Source organism: Podarcis muralis, chromosome 5 (assembly GCF_964188315.1).
Source record: "Podarcis muralis chromosome 5, rPodMur119.hap1.1, whole genome shotgun sequence".
Lineage (NCBI taxonomy): Eukaryota > Metazoa > Chordata > Lepidosauria > Squamata > Lacertidae > Podarcis > Podarcis muralis.
The window spans coordinates 91,391,287-91,410,218 of NC_135659.1; the positions used below are offsets into that span (position 1 = coordinate 91,391,287).

General features: G+C 41.7%; 1 protein-coding gene across 3 annotated transcripts in view; it reads left to right on the forward strand.

Moving 5' to 3' along the window:
* The window catches only part of OSBPL2 (oxysterol binding protein like 2), a 69,239-nt gene that overhangs the window by 10,712 nt on the left and 39,595 nt on the right, over nucleotides 1–18,932 (forward strand). For 2 of the 3 annotated variants that reach the window (XM_028735384.2, XM_028735385.2), the window contains exon 2: nucleotides 1,069–1,168. The exons of the other annotated variant lie outside the window; for it this stretch is intronic. The gene's annotated coding sequence lies outside the window, so the exon portion shown is untranslated. The remainder of the gene's footprint in view (nucleotides 1–1,068; nucleotides 1,169–18,932) is intronic. 3 annotated transcript variants of the gene reach the window in all.

Sequence of the window (18,932 nt, forward strand, 5' to 3'; positions counted from 1 at the left end):
AACATATTGGGGACTTCTCTTTTCATTCATAATTTGAATCTTAAATTATGTAAAAAAAGGTAAACAAATTGACTTTCCTATATTGGATGTCTGGATTACCACATTATAGTTTTTCTTTTCTCTCTCTTTTGTATCAGTATGTTTGATGTTGCTTGCATTATGTCTTTACTTAATTTTTTTAATAAAGTTTCTTTTAAAAACATCTTACGTGAATTGAAGCAATGGGAGAAAAGTTAGTGCATATATGCTTGCTGATGGTTTAGTGAAATATTTGGGATTAGCCCAATTGTGTCTGTTTTGTAAGCAACCAGAATATAAATACTGCATTCAGTATAAATTTTAATTTCTAATCCTTAACAGCCATTCAATTGACTCTGCTTCTCTCACATTATCACTTCAGTCTAACTTCAGTTTGGACGATAGCCTGGTTTCATTTAGAAGCAGAAGAGATGTCACAAGAGGGCTAGCTTTATTCTCTGGCTACATTTTTAAAGACAAATAATAATTAATCATATTAAGACACTAAATATAGCATATTGGGCTTATGGATATGGTTAAAAATATTGGTTGACATAGCTGCATGCAATCACTTCCTTAATTTTTAGCTTTTCTTTGTTGTGTAAAGCACTGGGCAGAGTGAAACACAGATTCTAAAAGCTTGCACTGTTAAGCCTTCCTGTGTCAAGAAACCACAGTGAGAAAGTTTCCATAGGTACTGTTATGTTGTAGTAATTCCAGAACTTGGAAGATCAAATTAGGATGGAGGAATTGGGGCATGCAGGTACCCAGTGGGCTTACAGTTAGGCAAAGTTCTAATGAGGAAGTAATTCTTGATTGCCCTTCAGCACTGTCAGTCAGTTCATCTATGCAACATACATTATTTGTAAATAAGAGCTCATTGGAAGGGGCAAATACTGAAACTGTCTCCTCGCCCACTTCTGTGGCTAGGAAATTGCCATTACCACCTTAAGAGCAGGTAAACAGCCTCAAATAACTTTGGCTTTGTAGTGGGGGGAAATGCCATCTCTAATACCATTTTAAAATTATACTAATATTTTTTATTTTTAGGTATTCACAGCTTGAGCAAAAGGTGTGAAGTATTTCAGTACAAATGACTGTCTACAAGTCCATCATATAATCAATGTTACAGTGAAATTTAATTTGACAGGTAAGATTCCTATTACACATGTCCTTTGTATTAACTAGGCTGTTTGATTTTTGAGCAGTATTAGCTAGTGGGCAAGAACTTGTATTCTTACCCAGTTGTTACTAGTTTATAAAGTTGAGAATGAGAATTAGGCCTCTCTGCCTTTGCCTCCTTCCATTGTTCTCTAGCTTTGGTGAGAAGATTCTGGCTTGTATCAATCCAGAGCCTTCCATTTGTTTGAAACAGGGAATTCTGGCTTAACGTCAAGTTACCAAAGCAGGAAAATAAGCCAGGACAAAGGTCTGGAGGGAAGGGAAGAGAGCAGGAGTTAAGGAGAGAGACACTTATGTAGTCTGGAACTTTATATTATTGCAAATAGGTGGAAGTAACTGTACTTGGGTTCACACAATTGGGAAACCAAGGGAATTTGATTGTTGATTGGGTATCGTGGTGAGATGAGGAAAAAGCTTTTAATATATTTGAGTTACCATCTGTTGAATTTATTATTTCAGTAACTGATGGAGGTAGGTGATTCCCTGCTTGATAGAAGACTCATTACACGATTATTAGTTTCTTTAACATTTTAAGGTAGTTGATAAGACTACTGACCCAAAGCTTGAATTGATCTGACAGATGAATTAGGTAATGTTTTGACGCTTTTGTTGAAAATATTCCTCTTTTTAAATACCAGTGCTTGACAAGTATCTGAACTATAATGATTAAGAGTTAATTGTTAATTAATCATAGCTTTAAATTGAGAATGTCAAACATTAGACTTCAGAAACTTTGACCTATATATCTCTTGGGAAATTTATTGCACTGTAACTAAAACAAAGCAAATCCCTTATGTAAGTACAGTACAGTGAAATAAACCTAAACAAAGCATACAAAAGTAAACTGGGTTCATAGCAAGTTTCCCCAAAGTAGAAAAATCCATAAAGACAGATTGGTGGTCATGTTGGATTACCCAGGATGTAATTTGTGGGCAAGTGTTTATATTGTATCCAATATTGTATCCAACTGGTGTAATCTTTCTGGGTAACATCTATGTTTTCCAGAGCTAGAAATTTTGGCAGAACTTCTGAAATCTTTCCTCTTCACTTTTGTAAATACTGTACTGTTAAGTCAATTAGCCTACCCAGGCTGCTTTAAATGAATTAGTAGATAATTTAGTTGTGTTTGCATAGTTAAAGGTATGAAGAAGAGGCTTTTTAAAAGGGTGTGCTTCTCCCTTCACTCCCCTCCTCTGTTTTTGCTAGAAATGTTCAAAGGCAAATGAATATAAAATGTCTCAGGGCAGTTGTTTTGAATTTTGAGTACACTGGTTAACTGCAAGTTGATGACAAAATTTGTACACATTGTGTAAAAAAGTTAATGAAGCAGAATAATTAGGGTTTAATATTTAGTTAGTTGATTAAAAAAAAGACCACACTTTATCAGTTGAAATGGTGCACAGCCATTGTTTGTTCTTAATGCAGGTACATTAAAACCATGGGTGGCAGAAATTGCCTTAGAAGAGACATTTACCCTTCTTTCTCATTCAGGAAAAAAAAACCTCTTATAAGATGTCACATGTGTGGGTAACATCTCAACCAAAATAGTTTCCCCACCCCTTCAGTATGATTGGTCTTATGGAAATATGTGATTAAAAAAACCCCAATCAAATAATAAAGGATTGGGTCCAGACATGCCCTTCTGTGAACAGAATGGTCTCTGATCAATTGGTGCCTCCCACCAGAGGAAGGGGAAATGATTTTTTGCCAGTTTCCCCTTCTCACTCCTGCATACCCAAGCACCACTTCACATGTTGTTCTGGAGGATCCCTCAACTTGTAGGGCAGCTTTTCAGGGGACTACAGGGAGAATGAGAAATTTCCTGTTTTGTATGGGGTTGTACTCCCCCTGAAGGAGCGTGCTCATAGTTGGGTTGCTCCTGGATCCATCTCTCTGACTTCAGGTGACTTCAGTAGCTAGGAGTGCCTTTTCCCAGCTTTGGCAGGAAAGATAGCGGCAACTGTTTCTGGACCAGGATAGCTCGATTGTCTGTGGTAAACTTAATGTTGGATTACTACAATGCACTCTATGTGGGCTCAGACGCTACAGCTTGTGTAGAAAGCATCAACGTAGGCTGCCCAATGATCAGTCACTGCCATAATGTTATTCTACTGCTGAAAATGCTGCACTTGCTGCCAGTTAGCTAGTAGGCTAAGTTTAAGGTTCTGGTACTGGTGTACAAAGTCCTTTGTAGCTTGGGACCAGAATACCTAAAAGATTGTCTCATCCCTTATATACCCAGCTGATCATTGTCCTCTGCAGGAGAGGGCACCCTGTAGATACCATCTCATCAAGAGGTCCATTCTGTATAAAGTAGGAATCTTGTTTACTGTGACAGCAGGTAGCCTTTTAGAGCTTCCTCCCACTGCACATCAGACAGCTGTTGTCTTGCTGCCTATTGAAGACTTTCCTTTTTCAATAAGCTTTTTAAGTGGATATTTTTATTCCAGTCTGGGTCTGTTTTGTATTTGAAATTGATTTTAAAAGTAGTGCTGTATTCAAATCTTATTACATATTTGAAGAGTGGGTGCTTTCCCTAGCCGCCACAAAGTTACACGAAGCATTACAGTGTCTCCCAGTGCTTGAACATGGAGGAATGATTTCTTTTATGGATTCCATTATTCCTGTTTGCTGCTTCATATCAGATACCGGTACAGTGGTACCTCGGGTTACATATGCTTCAGGTTACATATGCTTCAGGTTACAGACTCTGCTAACCCAGAAATAGTACCTCAGGTTAAGAACTTTGCTTCAGGATGAGAACAGAAATCATGCTCCGGCGGCGCGGCAGCAGCAGGAGGCCCCATTAGCTAAAGTGCTTCAGGTTAAGTACAGTTTCAGGTTAAGAACGGACCTCTGGAACGAATTAAGTACTTAACCCGAGGTACCACTGTAGTTGTATGTACAGCAGTGGTGGTGAAACATAATAGTATGCATCAGTAGTCCAGAACATACTCTTTCAGGTGTTGTTGTTTTTTTTAAAAAAAACAACAGCAACATGAAACTGGAAATCACAGAACTATACTTGATGAAAGGTTTAGAATGTTTCCAAATATTAATGATAGAATGTTTCACAAGAAATGTAGCTGTATCCTTTGTCTCTGTTTCCAACTGGCATCTTAGATTTTAATCCTTTTTTCTGTTGTTATATAGACAACAAGGTATTTTGCTTGTTTACAGGCTTTTGCTCATTTAGTGTAGTTTCTCAAGGCACTTTTTGGATGTAGAATACATTATTGTTACAGTGGTGCCTCGCAAGACGAAATTAATTCGTTCCGCAAGTCTCTTCGTCTTGAGGTTTTTTCGTCTTGCGATGCACGGTTTCCCATAGGAATGCATTGAAAATCAATTAATGCGTTCCTAGGGAAACCGCCTTCAGACCAGGTCCGGGGACAGACTGTCCCCGGACCTCTTCTGAAGGCTGGGGGGGGGGGGGACAAGGGCTTTTCTTCCCACCCCCAGCATTTTAAAAAACCCTGGGACAGCGGAGGACTTCTCTGCTGTCCGGGCGATCTTAAAATGCTGGCGGGCGGCATTTTAAAATCGCCCCGGGACAGTGGAGGACTTCTCCGCTGTCCGGGGCGATTTAAAAGCCCCTGGGAAGGCAGGCAGGGGGGACAAAGACTTTCGCCCCCCGCCCGCCTTCAGAAGGTGTTCCCGCCCCCCCCGCCCGGCTTTGCAGCAGCGCTACGAAGCCCGGCGGCTGGGGCAGGTGTTCCCGCCCCCCCACCCCACTTCGGAGCAGCGTTCCGAAGCGGGGTGGCTGGGGCAGGTGTTCCCGCCCCCCCGCCCGGCTTCGCAGCAGCGCTACGAAGCCCGGTGGCTGGGGCAAGTGTTCCTGCCCCCCCCACCCCGCTTCGGAGCAGCGTTCCGAAGCGGGGTGGCTGGGGCAGGTGTTCCCGCCCCCCGCCCGGCTTCACAGCAGCGCTACGAAGCCCGTGGCTGGGGCAAGTGTTCCCGCCCCCCCCACCCCGCTTCGGAGCAGCGTTCCGAAGCGGGGGGGCTGGGGCAGGTGTTCCCGCCACCCGCCCGGCTTCGCAGCAGCGCTACGAAGCCCGGTGGCTGGGGCAAGTGTTCCCGCCCCCCCACCCCGCTTCGGAGCAGCGTTCCGAAGCGGGGTGGCTGGGGCAGGTGTTCCCGCCCCCCGCTCGGCTTCGCAGCAGCGCTACGAAGCCCGGTGGCTGGGGCAAGTGTTCCCGCCCCCCCACCCCGCTTCGGAGCAGCGTTCCGAAGCGGGGTGGCTGGGGCAGGTGTTCCCGCCCCCCGCCCGGCTTCGCAGCAGCGCTACGAAGCCCGGTGGCTGGGGCAAGTGTTCCCGCCCCCCCCCCCGCTTCGGAGCAGCGTTCCGAAGCGGGGTGGCTGGGGCAGGTGTTCCCGCCCCCCGCCCGGCTTCGCAGCAGCGCTACGAAGCCCGGTGGCTGGGGCAAGTGTTCCCGCCCCCCCACCCCGCTTCGGAGCAGCGTTCCGAAGCGGGGTGGCTGGGGCAGGTGTTCCCGCCCCCCGCCCGGCTTCGCAGCAGCGCTACGAAGCCCAGTGGCTGGGGCAAGTGTTCCCGCCCCCCCCACCCCGCTTCGGAGCAGCGCTACGAAGCCCGGCGGCTGGGGCAGGTGTTCCCGCCCCCCCACCCCGCTTCGGAGCAGCGTTCCGAAGCGGGGTGGCTGGGGCAGGTGTTCCCGCCCCCCGCCCGGCTTCGCAGCAGCGCTACGAAGCCCGGCGGCTGGGGCAGGTGTTCCTGCTCCCCCCGCTTCGGAGCACCGGGAGAAGCGATCTCCCCGCAGCCCCTTGCTTCAAAAGAGGTCCGGGGGCAGACCTCTTTTGAAGCAAGGGGCGGTGGGGAGAAGCGATCTCCCCGCCGCCCCTTGCTTCAAAAGAGAAGACCCGCTGTCCCCGGGGCAAGCTTCGTTTTGCGAAGCAAGCCCATAGGGAAATTCGTCTTGCGAGGCAACTCGAAAACGAAAAAACCTTTCGTTTTGCGAGTTTTTCGTCTCGCGAGGCGTTCGTCTTGCGGGGTACCACTGTATATGGGCAACAGTTCAGAGAAGGAAAAAAGTTTGGTATTGTCACAGCCTATATATTGAATTGAAAGAATTGAACATTTGATTTACAATTGCACCTTGTGCATATTCCATGTTATTGTATGGCTGTGCTGGCCAGAGTTCCAGAGGGCACCAGGTTGGGGAAGGCTGTGTTTGATGAATGCAGTTGGTAACCTAATTCCATAAATCAATTTTTAAAGGAAGAGAACCTGTCATTTGGAGTTGAAAAGCTACATTTTGATGGGTTTTTTTATCAGAGCTGTAAGGAGAAAACTTATGAATATATGTATTGATCTGCTCATACTGTTAGAGTTCTTTAAGTATCCTAGGAAACAAGCTTTCCAAAAATATTGATGTGGAACTTTGCTTGTTCAGGAGGTTTGCCCTGAGGAAAATTGGGGAATGGGCTTGAGGCTCAACACTTCCTTCTTGCTACAGGTGGAGTAAGTGTAGGTTGTTGTTGTTGGCATCCATTTGTCTGAAAAGGCAATAGAATGCACATTTTTGGGTGAAGTTGAACTGCTATTTTAGCTGCACTAAAGTGACCTCCCCAGAGCACATGCCTGGGCAGTGTGTATGGAGGTTCTGGGCTGCCCAGATGACAAGACTCCTCTCAGCCTTGCTGATGTGGTTCAAAGAAAAGCAGAGCCATATGTATGGCACCAACTTTGCTGCAGGAGTTGCTGGAAAGAGGCATGCAAGGCACCATCCAACTGTTTTAGGGACTCCACTCCAGATTTGTGTTGGGTGTATTCCTTAGCCTTTTCTTCTCCTGACGATATCCTGCAAGGCAGAGGAGATTTAGGATCAGAGCTACCTTCTTATGTTGTTGAGCCCCATCTGCCCCTCACTTCCCTCTGCAGCATGTGCGGAAACCACCATCTTGACTGTGGGACCCACTATTTGTCTCATCTGCTCAATCCACTTGAGCCTGTCTACACATGCAGGGGAAGTCCATAACTCACTGAGGGTTTGAGACCCATTGGCTACCCTCACCTGGTTTACCTGACCAGTTGAAGCTGATCCTGGCATGTGACCACTGTTGCATGCTGACACCTTCTAGGAGCCACAGGTGACAGCTGAGTGCGGGGTGGGGACCAAAGGTGGACAAACTACCTCAGAAGGAGCACATCATGAACTCCATGTCAGTATGCCTTTCAACTGATGTCAGCAACTGGGCCCAGTAACTGGTTCTGCCCCGACTGGGCTAGGCGACTGGAGCACTTTCAGAGACCTTCCAATCCTGGAAAGCAGGTCCCAGTGCACTGGACCCACAACTGTGCATTGTGAGCACCAGACTCATGCAGAGTATAAATAACGCGGAAGCTAGCTGTGAAGCATAACTCCTTTTATTTCTAATAGCTACTACAAACTAACGAACTACTGGCTTGCATGAGTGTTACATCTCCCACTCAGCCATCTATAATAATAATAATAATTTATTATTTATACCCCGCCTGTTTGGCTGGGTTTCCCCAGCCACTCTGGGCGGCTTCCAACAAAACACTAAAATACAATAACCTATTAAACATTAAAAGCTTCCCTAAACAGGGCTTCCTTTCTAGTCACTACACACACAGAGTCAGGCAGTCAGTCAGGAGCGGAAGAGTAGAAGAGCAGTTTCCGCCCCCTCCTTTCTCAAAACATCAGATCAGGAGTCTGTCAATGGGAGGGGTGAAAATATCAACACACCAGAGGTGTTACCCCTGCTTTATAGGATTAGGGAGAAAGTAGTGTCCAAGAAATGTAGTTCCATTCATTCCGTTCTGCTTGTGGTGGCGAACTGGGAGCAGCTGATAACAACACAAACAACGCAACAGGCTGTATGTAACTATATAAATTCTTTTTAAATGCAATTCAACATATATCAAAATATATGGTTCTATAGACCAACGTATTATATAAACAAAACATATTATGAGAATTTAAAGTCCAGCAGATCAGGAAATATAATCTATTCAGTTCATATATTGGCAATATCCACGGTGTGGAATTCTTATTTCAATCTTGTAGTGTTCCACGTGAAGATGCTTAAGAATTCTAGCGTTATTTGTATGTAGGTATCAGAAGAAAAACTTGGAAGAATGGCACATGCAGAAAATAAGACAAGGATTCCATGATAATTCCTTGTTTCGCCCAACTGGGCTTCGTCAGCCGTGCATACTCTGGATTATATAAATGAACATAATGTGATGCAATTTTACACAAAACCAAGTAACATAACATGCATACTAAACAATAAATTTACATACCGTATTCTTGTATATCAGAGACATGGAACATAATGGATTCAGTCATCATGACCATTAACCTAATGCCGCTTTATATAGAGAGAGGCAATATCGGCTACAACCACAGGTGGCTATAATTTCTGTAAATGCTTCTTAAAGAGACCATATTTTAACTAAAAACCATAAATAATTTTTTAAAGAAATTGATAATATTCCTTTAAGATGTTAACCATGTAATAACTCATAAAAAACAGCTGTAATCTAATTGTGTATTCAAGCCTGAAGGATTTAAAGTGTTGAGTAGAAAAATAAATCTGGTTTCTTTCTGCAAAAGAATCTTTTTAGCTTTGTTCTAATCAATAGGTCCCTGGTGTGCCAAGATGACAAAAAATGTTAGATCCTCATCATAATGTGACGCTTGAGTAAAGTGTTGTACCAAAGGCACGTCAACCACACCATTTCTGATTCTGGAACGATGCTCAGATATCCTGACCCTGATGGGTCTAATGGCGGGTCCTACATACCATAACCCACAACTGCACATAATCACGTAAATTATGCGTGAAGTGGTGCATGTGGCAAATGATTGCAAAACAAACTTAAAGCCTTCTTTATTAGAAAACTCTTTCACCTGCAATGCATATTTACATGAGGTGCAGTGACCACATCTAAAAAAACATTGTGGAGAGTTGGTTAAGGTCCGTTGTGTAAGTGTAGGTTTTAAATCTGTGTGTGCCAACATGTCCCTCAGTGACCTAGTGCGTCGTTTGGCAAAACAGGGAATCACAACACACCCAGGAATGTCTTTAAGGATGTGCCAATGACATTTGACTATTCTTTCAATTTCAACTGGGAGCAGCAGCAGAGAGAGAGAGCATGTAAGTCCGTTGACATTTTTATCTTTATGCAAGTTCACCTGTAATTATAAAAAGCTGATCAAACTCTGCCCTGGGCTGCATTGTCATTCTGGTGGATCTTTGTTACATTAGCATGTAAAGAAAAAAATAGGAAAAGGTTTTAAACCTGAATAAATGTGTCTGAATTTGATTATAGTACTAACTTAACAGGGCATTTTAACATGTTGGGCCCAAACATTTGTAAATCTGTTTAATTTCTTTCTGCAATTTAGGTGATAGCATTAAAGGAATTAAATCTGCCTTCCTGGCCCAAACACTCATATCTACTTTTCAATATATTTTTCTTGTTCTGGTTTATTTGTTGACCTTTAACTTCTGCTACTCTACTTTGACATTACTGACTGCTACAGAAACTACTTTAGACTTTGTAGAACCATAAGGAAAGAGACTTATTTGCAGGGGAATTCTAAACATATTTCCTCAGAAATAAAGGCCATTAGTTTATTGAGGTTCACCTCTAGTTAAGTGTGCATAAGATTGTAGCCTGAATCAGTTCACAAGTCTTAACTTATCAATATTTAGATTGAACCTGCTTTGAGTAGGGAAACTAGGTTTTTGTTTTTGTTTAATGATGGCGCTCAAAGCTTCATGTGTATTGATGAAATTTCTTTTTTTAAAAAGTTTGCATAAATGTTTAAAACTGGGGTACTAGCCATCCTTGAATATATGTATTTATTTAATAGTTGAGGAATCTGAAGGTTAAGACTTAAGGTGTCAAGACTTTATGTTTTATATAAAAATATAGTTATACATTTTGAGCACAAGATAGCCAGAGCTAAAATGCCTACGTTTTATTAATTTTCATAGGAGAGTCAAGCATGTGCTTAACTCTGTTCCATTGAAGTGAAAGGGGAGAATTGCTTAACTTTGCCAAGAAAGTGCCCTCTCAATGATAACACAACATAGTTGGAAATTGCCATATGTAGCTTTAACTTCAGGTTTTCTGGGACAATGTGCAGTACAAATTTACTCAGTCTCTTTGTCTTGAAAAGAGACTCTTCTTGACATGCTGCATTCTCTTCTAATTAGCTGCAACTATTGGTGTCATCTTATGTTTCCACTGACAGAAAAATGCTTCCCCAGAGAGTAACTTTTATCTGCTTTGTTTTGTGTGTTTCACTAAGAGTTGTTGCGGTCATTTGTCACAATAATTAATTTTTTATTAGTGTGTTGCTAGATGCACTGAGTTCATAAAAGCAGCCATAACATGGGAGCAGGAACTTAGTGGATGTTGTCACTGCAACTTCTTAACCGTAGAATAATTTTCTAGTTACTGAAGTGACACAAATTGCTCTAGAGTGAGTACACAAAGTTCTCCAGAGCAATTTCTGCCATTTCAGGAATTGGAAAGCACATATGGCTCCCAAAATGGGGGTGGCTATAGGGGCTTTCAGTGGGATGCGGGTGGCGCTGTGGTCTAAACCACAGAGCCTATGGCTTGCCGATCAGAAGGTTGACGGTTTGAATCCCCACGATGGGATTAGCTCCTGTTGTTCGGTCCCAGTTCCTGCCCACCTAGCAGTTTGAAAGCACATCAAAGTGCAAGTAGATAAATAGGTACCGCTCCGGCAGGAAGGTAAACAGCATTTACGTGCGCTGCTCTGGTTCACCAGAAGTGGCTTAGTCATGCTGGTCACATGACTCGGAAGCTGTCTGCAGACAAAATCCGGCTCCCTCGGCCTATAGAGTGAGATGAGCACGCAACCCCAGAGTCATCCGTGACTGGACCTAATGGTCAGGGGTACCTTTACCTTTATCTTCATGGGGGCTTTCAGTGAGGCTGCAATCCTGTATTTGCTTACCTGGGAGCAAATCCCACTGAAGTCAGTAGGACTTGCTTCTGACTAGATATGTATAGGATTCCAGTGTTAGTCTTCTTCCAGGAGTTTAGCAATGGAGTGTGGTGAAAGAGAAAGAAATGCAAAGCTGGTAGATGCAGATAGATGCACTGAGTTCATAAAAGCAGCCATAACATGGGAGCAGGAACTTAGTGGATGTTGTCACTGCAACTTCTTAACCGTAGAATAATTTTCTAGTTATTGAAGAGAAAGAAATGCAAAGCTGGTAATGGTGCAATGCAATGGTGAAAGAGAAAGAAATGCAAAGCTGGTAGATGCAGATAGGCTCATGGGATTGGCTTGTTAATTAAGTTACAGTGCTTTTCTCCTAGATAATTTCCATAGTATTGATGACACTGTTTGATATGAAAAATCATTACTGTGTTTTACTGTATTTACTGTATTTTAATATTTTGTTGGAAGCCACCCAGAGTGGCTTATAAATAATAATAATAATAATAATAATAATAATAATAATAATAATAATAATAATAACAACAACAACAACAACAATAATTTTATTATAAAAATGAAGGCATAAACCATGTTTGTATATGGTGTAATAGGAAAGAAGGATGAGTACTTGGAAGAACTAATAATGTTTGATTGCAATATAGATTGCAATATTGCATTTATCAGGATGTACCAGTCTGTAGTTTGCCCAAGTTTTGTAGAGTGCTGTATGATATAGCAAGAATGACATAAGTGCATTGTAAAGAGAACCTGAATGGTTCCTATGCAAGGGAGAAACTTTACATTGACCACTTTTATGCCACCTTAACACTGAGGAAGGCCTGTGGCCAAATGTAGGGATTGATAATTTTCACTCAGTTCTTAAATACTTTTTTCTTGGACGTCTGTGTCCTTTGAGTTTACTGAGGCTTACCTCTAAGTAAGTGTACTAGAGAAATGCTTGTTTCTTTTCTTTTTTAAAAAAATTTTTTTTTGTTAAAGATTTTCTTTAATAGTACATGCCTCGTCTCTTTTTTTGGGTTGTAGAATCTTTTTTTACATTTAAAGTGAGACGTTAATGTTGTATACAGCATAAAGTTGGGGCAGAAGGAGGGGTGATAATACTTGGTTCATATGTGGGGGTTTTATGTCAGCTTCACTTTGATAGGTTCTCCGTCTATTCATTTATTATATTTCCTCAGTAGTAAGAGATTGGATGGGGCCCAGGGCATCATTGGTTGTTTTTAGTTGGCTGCAGTGAGATTTGTTTGCATGGGGCGGGTGAGGAGATTGTTGGGTCAAGTTAGCCATATTGATTCATATGAAAATATGAAACAATATGGCTGACTTAACCCAACAATCTTCCTCCCCCACAGACTCACTGTTAAGACTGTGTTCATGGATGGCAATCTTACTTGGCTACGAGTGATCACCAAAGAAAGATTGATTCATATGCTGTCAGTGGGTTCTTGTTGTCTTGTTGGACTGTGTATGTAATAAAGGGGAGCCATACCTCTTCTATTTGTCTCCGTGCCAGTTTCAGTCTGTTGGTTAGCTTTTCTAGTAAGACTGTTTCCCATACAATTTGGTACCACTGGTCCATGTTCACTCCTGACAGTTCTCTCTGGTGTCTGGCTATGATGCTTCTGGCTGCTGAGAGTAGGTGCGTTATAAGCCCTTTATAATGTGAGCAGTGTTAGAAACTGAGATATGAAAGCTAGGAGCTAAATGGCACCTTAAAACTAGGCTATGGCTACAACAACTGAACGTCTAGGCATGTTTTTTATATAACAATAATATAAAGCAGAAAACATTCATTTTCAGCTTTGTATTCTTGTTATATAAAACCATGCCTAGACATTCAGTTGTTGCAGCCATATACAGTGGTACCTCGGGTTACAGACGCTTCGGGTTACAGACTCCACTAACCCAGAAATAGTACCTCGGGTTAAGAACTTTGCTTCAGGATGAGAACAGAAATCGTGCTCCGGCGGCATGGCGGTAGTGGGAGGGCCCCATCAGCTAAAATGGTACCTCAGGTTAAGAACAATTTCAGGTTAAGAACGGACCTCCAGAACGAATTAAGTTCTTAACCACTGTAATTTAGTTTCAGCTAAAATATTATGTTCATTTTTCAAATGGCCTAGTCCTTCCCCTGCCCACCCCCCTAATATTCTTAAGAGGGTCTCTTCTCCAGTCTTCAGAGAGTAGCTGGAAGTGGGGAGGCAGGAAAAGGTCCTCCTTTCCTTCCACGCTGCAGTTATAATCTGAAATCTTAGGCGCGGAACTATGCCCAGAGCTCAAAAACTGCTCTCCTTAATGAAATTCCCTTTCGCAAAATGCGCCTAGAACAATGGGAGTTTCAAACGCTGAATGTGGGTGGGCATTATTGTCTTGGAAAATGTTCAGTAGGGCCAATAAATTTTTGCTTCTTGAGGTGCTGCACTAGTTGTGCTATCTCTGTTCCAATATCTTTATACAAGTTTCACATTTTAACATTTGAACAGAATATAGTGTGCTGATGAGAGCAAGCAGACATTATGCAATAGTGAGAGAGATTATTCCTACTAGGGAACCCAAGTAGTGAATGCCAGTGGGATCATTAAGAAACAAATGGGGAGTTACTGGCATGCTCAGGGGAACTTCAGGACATGCAGAAATACAAAAATGTTTTCTGGAGAGACATAAGGGGACAGTTGATCCCTTTCCCCAAAACAGCACAGTAAGGATTGAGTTCAGTAACAATGGAATGTTGACTGTCAGTTGGAAAAGAAAACAAAGCTGGGGTTGAGGGAATGGAATGCCCTGCTTGAGACTCTAATAGTACAGTGGTACCTCGGGTTACAGACGCTTCAGGTTATGGATGCTTCAGGTTACAAACTCCGCTAACCCAGAAATAGTACCTCAGGTTAAGAACTTTGCTTCAGGATGAGAACAGAAATCGTGCTTTGCACGGCGGCAGTGGGAGGCCCCATTAGCTAAAGTGGTACCTCAGGATAAGAACAGTTTCAGGTTAAGAATGGACCACCAGAAAAAATTAAGTTCTTAACCCGAGGTACCACTGTATAGTATAATAATAATAATATGGTATCCTGGATGAGGGCATGGCTGACAGGCTGGAACTTTGAACAGCACTTCTGCTAAACGGTGAGGGTATACTGCCACATTTGTTACAGGTCCAATTTCTATTACACCCCCCCCCCCGAATGTTTATTCCTTGATAACTGTATATGTTTAATACATAAAATCAGAGGCCCACAAATATGGTTGTCAATACCAGCCATAAATTTGGTGCCTTAAAGACTAAAGCGAGAGATGCTATTAAAACAAACTGTAGTAAACCAGACAATTTAGGTAATTGTGTGCATGTGAAGAGGACTCTGAAAAGGGGAGGTGTTGGTTTCACTTTGAGTGAGGTGGGAGGAACTAGCCCTCCCTTTCCCAAGTTTCTCAGGAAATGTGCACAAGAGCCTGGGATACCTTTTTAAAAAAACTAAAACTGTGAAAGGGTAGGGTTTCATCTCTTGTTTTCTGCTGTTCTTTGGAGAAAATTAGAAGCCGTGTGAGTCTTTTCTACTGTTTTACCTTCTAATGTTGAGTGTGAGATGAGACAATTAGTTCATACCAGATAGTTAGGAAGATCAGAAACAGTGGAAGAGGCATCTACTGCTTCTGATTTTGAGGGTTTTGGTGGGGATGAAGTGAAAAGTTTGCTGCTTCATTTTTGTGTGTTTTCTGTGTACTGGATAACATGGAGGAGCGGCAGGGTCACTGATGAACAAAAATGTTGGCTGGGTTCTAAGCCAAAATTAGTGGACTGCTAGATAATATGTTTTGTCTCATTGCGGCCATGTTTTCATGCTCAGTGTTCAGCAGAAGAATGGTGTGGCAGTAATGCATTTTTCACACTAACATAAATGCCACTCTTTGGGTAGTGCAAGTACTTGGATAAATATGTGGCTGGTGTTTACTTTAAAGGTGTGGAGAGAAGTTATAACTACAAGGCTGATGTGTAAGCTTATAGAGCAAGAATTTGGAAGATAGAAATCATAAGGTGTGCCTTAACTTTCACTGCTGGACAATTAACTCTCCCAGTTCGGTTTCTGTCAAAGTCTTTAATGTCCAGATCTGATCAGTTCATTGGCAAGACATAGGCTTCAAGGTACAGCAAGTATGCAAGAGATACAGATAAATGGCTGGGCACAAGTTAAGACATATATCTAACAAATGACAAGCCAACTGTTTCTTCTTTTTGAAAGATGGGGCAGGGACAGTTTGTGTAGCAAGCAGCCGGGATCTCGAGATTGGGCAAGCAGGAGGCACTTCTTCAAGTGAGTTGAACCTGCAAGTGCTGGAGCTGTCATTTTCTTGCCCAGTCAGTAATCTGACTTACTCTCATTTGCCTCTCCAGTACAGAAAGGCCCCATATAGGCAGGAGGAAACACTGGAGGTGGCTCCTCAACATTCTCACTAGGAGAGTTTGACATTGTAAGGGTGGAAACTTTCACTGCCAACCCAATTGGTCCTCCCCAGAATCCAGTTCTCCTTTCCCCAAACTGTTGATGGACTCTTTCCCCAAACTGTTGATGGACCTTGGACTCTGATGCTTCTTGAGATCCTGATCTCAGCTTCCCTATCCCAAACTGCTCCCTGGGGTCATCCAGCTCCAATTCCCTGAGCCCTTACCATTCCTCCTCAGGTTCTGACCACTCCCTCCATGACACCTCCATAGACTCATGACAGAGTATCATTTTATACAGAACACTGGGGAATCAACCCTTAACTCAATACATATCTTCACATAAGAACAAATGTAAAGCATGACACAAAGTACAGATAGTCTACTAGCCCATACAGTCACTCAGATCTACTAGAATGTCAAGGTTGAACTAGCCACCCTGAAGTGATTTTTACTTCACTCTGAGACATTAGGTAAAGGAAGGTTGTTGAACAATACGGGTAGGATCCAGACCTGGTCATGTTTAAAGTAGACCCACTGAAATCATTGTGACATCACTTACTAATGACAATTAACCCACAGAAGAGAAATTTGGATTGTCTTTACTCTGTGCTTGGTGTTCAGGTGGCTAGTGTTTGGCTTGTCACTTTAAGGCCCATCTTTTTTGTTTCTATGTACAGTGGTACCTTGGGTTACATACACTTCAGGTTACATACGCTTCAGGTTACAGACTCCGCTAACCCAGGTTAAGAACGGACCTCCGGAACGAATTAAGTACTTAACCTGAGGTACCACTGTACTAACTTTCAGGATAGTCTTACACCCCTTTGGACTGTCTTTGGCATTTTTTGCACAGACCTTTTCATCTTTTTCCCACATGGAGCATCAAGTTGTTTCCTAAGTCCTATTCAAAGTAGACCCATTGAAATTGACCTAAATTTGTCCTGTTGATTAATTTCAATGAGTCTACTCTGTGTAGGACTAGAATTGGATATATCTCATAATGTGTATTCCCTAAGATGTCTTATCAGGTAGTATTTGGTGAAGTACTATTGTTCTTTAAGTAAGGTCTCTAATCCACAAGCTCTCAACAAGTTTATATTTGAATATTTCATTGACTTGTAGAAGCCAGGTTGAGAAATCTTATTTTCAAATGGCATTGCTCAGTGTTCTAGGGCATCTTGGTATTTATAACATCTTGGACAACCTGTTTCATTACACTTATGAAACTTCAGGGATTAGTCAAGTGGGACAGAAAAGACTACTACATAAGCTCTATTAGTTTTGCTAAAACAGTTTATAAACAAGAAAACTGATCATGTCATCATGTCTGGAGGTAGCTGATTCTTTTTCTGCCCCCTCCCCCTTTCTGTCTTTGACCAGGATGTCTTTCAGGTGATTAAATGTTTTGTTTGTTTTTTTGCTGTATCTCTTCCCATTTTTCATTTGTTTTGTTCAGAAAAGAAATTTAATCTCAACAGTAACTCTGAAAGGCAATTGCAGATATTAATGCTTGCTATCAAGTTTATTGAGCCGTTGCTTCCTTCAAAAATAGATCAATCAGGAGTGCTTTCCTGGTAGACAGAGCCATGAATTTATGTTGGATCCTTTCACGTGTTTCATATAGACTGTGCAGTCTATATGAATGCAAGAGTTGGCTTTATGTGTGGAGGTGACATGGCCAAATAAATCCTAACTTAGAGAGTAAACATGCAAGATGGTGCTACTGTCAGTCCTAAACAGGCATCTATTGTAGTGGGACATACCACCCTGAAAATGAGCATATCAGACCAAAGGTATGGGTTACCTACCCCATTGTGACCTGAATTAGCAGCTACATGTTCAACTTAATTTGCAAATTGTTTCTGTAGCTTTTCTAGGGAACTGAAATAAGCAAATTATTATCAGGTATGCTATTTGGGGGAGGATCTCAAATGCTCTTCTGATAAATTTCTGCTCTCATGTTTGCTTAGGAGGTATGGCCTTCAGAGCTCAAGCTGGAAGGGTAGCACCAGTAGAGCACCTCTGAAAGTCTCAAAGATTTGTTATCTTGTTTGTTCATGCATTCAGAACTATTACTGAAAGAGAAACTGGTTTTCAGATTCCATGATAATTAATTCAGTGCTGCTGTGTGAGAGCTGATCCATTACCTGTATTTGGTGTGCGCGCGTATGTGTGTGTGTGTATATATATAAACCTCGTTATCTGGGATGTATGCAATTTACAATGCATTTTGCTAAGAAAAAGTGAACTATTTCATAAATATTCAGGCCACCCTCTTCAGTGCTATCTCAAGAATTTGAGCGATCTAATCCCTTTCTCTCTTCCTCATCGACACCACATTCAACTGTGGATGTCACTTGTGAAGCATGCTAACAACTTCTAGACTACCTTTGGTTCACTGGAATAAAATACTGTATAAAATATTTGATCAGTAAGCTAGTACATCTCAGTAAGCTGTGCACCTCTTGCTGGTGTAAATTGTATAAATATTACTTTGAGGAAAAAGCTAATATTGTCAGAAGATAATATTTTAAATTATCTACCTAGGATATGGAACTTGACAGCTGGTAATGTAGATGGATTCTCCACGCCCTCACTATAGCTAAAAAGACTAATATTAATCCACTGGGAAGATAAATCCATGGCCCCCTTTAATCAATGGATAGAAGATATGACAATTCTTACAGCATAAGAACGGATAGCATATAGACGTTGACTGTGAATGGACAAATATTATGACATTTGGAAGGCATTGATAAAAAATATAGTAGGTTATATGTAGTAGGTTTTAAAATGGTATTATAGTAGGTTTTAAAGAAATGTATATGTATTAAAATAAGAATTTCATTTTTATACCTTTCTATTAGACAAGCATGTATAGAATTATAGTGTTATGCAACTTTTGTTTCCTTTTTTATATTTTTCAATTTATTTTGTTTAATTGTTTATTTATGCTCTCCCAGACAAAAATTGAAATGTTACAGAAGCATACAGTTATCTGAACCGAGACTTTTATGTTTTGTACCTTTGTAATTCAGTTTGTTTCTTTCTTACATTTTAAAGATAATATTTGCAGCTTTTTAAGCTTTTCAAAAAGACAGGGGATATACTGTGTGTAAGGTATATTATAAATAGCTTGATTTCAAGGCAGTAGAATCATTTGCACTGAAGCCTTTACAAACTCTGTTGGTGTTGTAAGAGAAATACTTGTAACTGTTGCTTAACAAATTATTAGAGGTGCGGTAGCTGCAATGAGAAAGGAATCTATGAAAAAGTAAGCAGTATTATTCCTGCCG